A 5,613-nucleotide genomic window follows, 5' to 3' on the forward strand; every position below is an offset into this window, starting at 1 on the left:
GCTCCTTGCCCTGAGAGATTCCTTTATCCCACAACACTCTACTCAGAGGGGGCAGAGAATCCCAGGATACTACCCAAGCCACAGGATAAAAACACAACCTGTCTTCTATCTAGCACCAACAGACTAATATCTATCTAAACACAGGACTTTAAAGTTGGTTAACGAGTATTTTAATTCACTAAAATAAAACTTAGAAATTACATGTTTAGTCTACACAAGTTTAACTTACTTTAGTCACTTAGTGAATTGTGAATTGGCTCCCATTAGTGGTCAGGAGAATGCTTTGTATTTGGTGTAGAAACCAAGTAAATCAAGCTATTATCGCCTTGTGAGTACAATGTTTATTTGTTTGTAAAGTACCAGTTTTATATTTAAGTAAACATTAAAATCTGCGTTGAAGCAGTGAGGCTGCATCTTTCAACTTTCAACTCCCTGTGCTGGTTAAATGACTGTTTAATCCTGCGGTGCCAAGCTCACTAGAGGGTCACCCCTCACTTTAAAGCCAAGACTGCCATTGTCACTGCTATAGTAAGTCACAGCCAGCCAGGCCTGCTGGCAAAAGGTGACACTACCAGCATTATAAATAAACAGGACTGGTTGTGAGGTAGCTACACAGTTTTAAAGATGCTGTTAATGAACATTATGGACAATTCATCGTGTGGCTAGTTGATAACACTTCAGCTGATTTTTTTTATGAGATGGAAAAAAATCAGCAAAATAAGGGCACATCTTCAGTTCATTTAGAAGTCAGCATCTAAGGTAAAAGAATTCTCTGTTGGACTTGACACCACTCCCATCCTCTGATACTCTCCTCCTCTCCTCTCAAAGAAGTTAGTCTTTCAGTGAAATATTCTCCATAAAGTCAAATGGGCTCTCTACCCCGAAAACCTTACTAAAACCCAGTTCCAGCCTAAGTCTGTCTGCCACAAACTCAATGCATTGCTTCATTAGAGTGCAATTCATCCCAATGAGCTTCATAGGCAAGGCCTCAGTCAGGAATTCCTGTTCTATCTGAACAGCATTGATAATTGTTTCTCTCACTCTCTCCTCCGATGGTTTGTGCACCAGGTATTTGAACATCAAGCAGCAAAATCACAGTGTAAACCCTCATCTCTGCTAATAAGTTCATTGGAAAACGTAAGGCCAGGCATCAGTCCTCGTTTCTTGAGCCAGAATATCAATGCAAAAGAACCGGAAAAGAAGATGCCTTCTACTGCAGCAAAGGCTACAACACGTTCACCATAGGTAGCCTCTTTGTCCCCAATCCAGCACAAGGCTCAATCTGCGTTCTTCTTGACGCAAGGCATTGTTTCGATGGCATTAAAGAGAAATTCCCTTTCTTTGGGATCTTTGACGTAAGTGTCAATAGAGAGACTATACATTTCAGAATGTATGTTTTCCATGGCAATTTGGAAGACACAGAAACAGCAGGCTTTTGTAATCTGAACTATTTGGCTAAATCGCTCCACCAAATTTGCATTTACTATGCCATCACTTGCTGCAAAGAAAACCACAAGATGGGATATAAAATATCTCTCCTCGGGCTTCAGGGATTCCCAGTGCTGAATGTCCTTGGACAGGTCCACCTCCTCGGTGGTCCAGAAGGAAGCCTCCGCCTTTTTATACATCTGCCAGATATCATGGTACTCGATGGGGAAGACGACAAAGTGGCAGGGGTTTCCTCTCAGCAGAGGCTCATCCTCCACGCCGGGGGCAGCTGCTTTAGTTTTCGGCTCGCAGGCTCCTGGAAGATCCTCCTTGCAGTCTTGCTGGCCAGAACCCGGGTCCCGCTCAGGGCCGGCGGCCTGTTCCCCTTGTCAACAGGTTGGGCCCCTTCAGCGGCGAGAGCTAGAGCTGCAGCTGCCGCGGCTCCGTGATGTGCAGGAACGGGACGCGGACAGAAAGCATGGTGGCGGCGCGGCAAAGGAGAGTGAGGGGCCGGGACCGGACGGCTGGGAAGGGGTGCACCAAAAATGTCTCATTTTTAAGTCAAATGATTAACAGGTGTTGACTTGTCTTTGTTGAACCGCTAATGTAGAAAGCGCATTATAATTTGCTTGGGGTATTAACCAGGATCTAGTCTGTAGTTCACAGTCTCATCAGAGCACGTAAATATTTCAGTCTTAGTGTCTCATTTAAAGCTCAACGAATATTTAATAGAAGTTGACCAACAAAATAACTGAATTATGTTGCATTTAGTTAGACCTGAAATGAGTAAGCTCTTCATTTTCTCAAGTAGTCTGAAGCTAAATTATTCCAGATTCACGAAATATTCTACATAACTAATTAAAGGCCTGCAAAATAGGCTTGAAAGGCACATATTAAATATTGAGAAAAACATGAAATGACTTTTTGACTTGAAATGCAAGAGAATAGTTTAATATTAATACATTGTGGCCTCTGATACTTATTGAGTAGTGGATTAGTTTAAAATATTGTTGATACCCTCTTTTTTACATGAGGTAAAAATAGAATCTTTTCTTTGGCCCATGCAAAGTAAACATCCTATAAATTGAGAGTAACAGAAAACTGTGCATAATCCACCCAAGTCAGTCAGCACAGAATTGTTTTTGAGCTCTGGGTCCAGCACTGAGCCAGGTACTGAAAATAATCCAAGAAAAGAATATCGGCCCATGTTGAAAGGAGAAATGGTTTCCCAGGAAAGAAGCTTCCCTGTGGTCTGTTAGATCACTATAAGTGTCAGAACTAGGCTTCAAAAAAAAAAAAATGTGCACTCTAATTGATCTACCCTATCACAGATGATCTACCCTATCACAGATGACATGGGGATGTGTCAATTTGAGGACATTTAAATTAGAATCAAAGTACTGCCAACCAATCCATGTTAAAAGCTGCTAAAAACCACCTGGTAAACTTAGCATGCTATGGTTTCAATTCCTTATCTAGTCCTAAACTATCCTTCAATTACAGGATCTAAAATAATCTAATAACTAGTTCTTTCTGGCGAGCAGAACATTGGGCTGTCATACAGGGCTATCTGATAAACACAGCATATCCATATAGCTGGTCGCCTTTTCTTTCCTTTGATCTTAGCCTTTTTAAAAAATATTCAAATACATTCCCTTTTCTAACTGCCAATATGTCCATATGTGTATGTGTATAGACATATACATTAAAAAATTTCAACTCTTGTCTAATAATGGCATCACTTCCTTTCACTATTCTTCTTGCCATAGCACATTTTAGCCCTTAGGGATGGGGAATCATTACTATGGTTTATTACTAATTAGTATGGAAAAAAGAAAAGAAGGCATTTTTCTATTCCTATTTAAAGCCACATTCAGACTCAAACACAATTGTTTAGTCAATGGCAACTCAAAAGCAAAAGTGACAATCTGACCAGACTCTTAGTGTCTATAGGACAGATTATCCTGTCCAGTGAAGGAGATGAGAGAAAGGTTAATAAGTATTAGTCAAGAAAGATAAACATTTGGCATTCTGCAACCAACGTGCCTGATAAAAAAGAGCAGAGCAAGAATAATTTTTCTTTGTTTAAGATACTTTTGTTCTTGAATTTATCTTTTCAGAAGAACTAACCTTAGTCAAAAGAAGCAAAATTTCACTTAGGAATACGTTTAAGAGATCCATTGTATAACACAATGACTATAGCTAAAAACAATGTATTGTACACTTGAAAATTGTAAGACAATAGTGTTTTCACCACAAAAAAAGAGAAGCACATGGGGTAATGCATATGTTAATTAGCTCAATTTAGCCATTCCATAGTGTATATATATTTCAAAACATCATGTTGTACACCATAAATATATACAATTATGTTTGTCAATTTAAACAAATAAAGACAAGGGGAGAAACACTAAAAATAAAATACTAAAAATAAAGGCAATAATAAGTAGAAAAGGCACAAAGCAAAAGAACTAGCCTTAACATTTACACTGAAGACTCCTACTTTCTCAAAACTAAATTATTTAGATCTGTAAAATGCTAAGACTGCATTCTTCCCAGTGTCATGTGACTTACCTGTTTATCAAAGGCTACCCATGATGGTACATCACTTCCATCTCCTTTAGGATATATGCTATATTTTGGCTTTATCTTTTGCCCCATAAGTGGTTCTCCTCTTATTCCAGGCTTTCCATCACTCACCAACATCCTAACATTGTTGCAAAAACCCTAATGTTGGGATTTGTGAAACTTCTCCTTTCCCACCTGTGAACATAAGAGACAACATAAAATAGCCAAAGTTACTCTTTATGACTTTTCTAACCTGTTTGTAAAATGTGAACACATTTTGTTACCATGTATTTTTCCCTCACAAAATGCAAAAAAAGTGGCAAATAATTATGATAAATCTTTATTCATAAAGTTGTGTCACATTCTTAAATTTAATTCATTTTAATGAATTCAAAACATTGAAAAGTAGTAAACATAAACCTAATGTTACATGCTATATAAAACATTTAAAAATAACTATTACTGCAAGTAAATATTTAGAACATTAGCTTGCTAATTGGTCTTTCCTACTTGTTTGCCAAGAATGCAAACAGCAAAAAAATTTAAAAAAAAAGAAAGAAAAAACTGCTCTGCTTCAGAATAAAAAAGTGTATGTAACTGTTTTCCACAGAAGTCCAAACATTATTTTCACCAAAACAGAGAACAAAATCTTTTCCTCATTAAAGTAAATGTAACAGGAAATTCTTCAGAGCTGACATTCTCCTTTAATTGCAAAACCTTAACTCCCACCTTTTCTGGTGATCTGGAGAGAGAGGAGAAAGCACAGATACAACTACCAAGGGTTGGCAAGGACACGGCCAACATCAACATTTGTGCACTGCTGGTGGGAAGGTAAAGTAGGACAATCACTCTGAGGAGCGATGTGGCAATACGAGCAAACAGAGAGGCATATATGTCCTATGGCCTAGCCAATCCACTCCTACAGAAGTATCTTGTCTTAGGCACAAGGAAATGCATATCAGACTATTTGTTATAGCATTGTTTGCAAAAGTGAAAAATAGGAAACCACTGAAATGTCTACCCAATAGCAGAAAAGATACATCTCTTGGGGGGTGGAGCCAAGATGGCCGATTAGGAACAGCTCCGGTCTCCAGCTCCCAGCCTGAGCGACACAGAAGACTGGTGATTTCTGCATTTCTGCTTGAGGTACCGGTTTCATCTCACTAGGGAGTGCCTAACAGTGGGTGCAGGACAGTCGGTGAAGCGCACTGTGCACGAGCCGAAGCAGGGCGAGGCACTGCCTCACTTGGGAAGCGCAAGGGGTCAGGGAGTTCCCTTTCCTAGTCAAAGAAAGGGGTAACAGACGGCACCTGGAATATCGGGTCAGTCCCACCCTCATACTGCGCTTTCCCAACGGGCCTGGAAAACGGCACACTAGGAGATTGTGTCCCGCACCTGGCTCGGAGGGTCCTATGCCCAAGGAGTCTCGCTGATTGCTAGCACAGCAGTCTGAGTTCAAGCAGCAAGGCGGCAGCGAGGCTGGGGGAGGGGTGCCCGCCATTGCCCAGGCTTGCTTAGGTAAACAAAGCAGCCAGGAAGCTCGAACTGGGTGGAGCCCACCACAGCTCAAGGAGGCCTGCCTGCCTCTGTAGGCTCCACCTCTGGGGGCAGGGCACA

At 40.5% G+C, this 5,613-nt stretch overlaps 1 pseudogene; it reads right to left on the reverse strand.

Annotated features, from left to right (window-relative positions):
* Window positions 1-740: 740 nt before the first annotated feature.
* LOC116464775 (ribonucleoside-diphosphate reductase subunit M2-like) lies at window positions 741-4,153 on the reverse strand (annotated as a pseudogene).
* Window positions 4,154-5,613: the final 1,460 nt, after the last annotated feature.

The sequence above is a fragment of the Hylobates moloch genome, unplaced genomic scaffold (assembly GCF_009828535.3).
Source record: "Hylobates moloch isolate HMO894 unplaced genomic scaffold, HMol_V3 SCAFFOLD_1659, whole genome shotgun sequence".
Classification (NCBI taxonomy): domain Eukaryota; kingdom Metazoa; phylum Chordata; class Mammalia; order Primates; family Hylobatidae; genus Hylobates; species Hylobates moloch.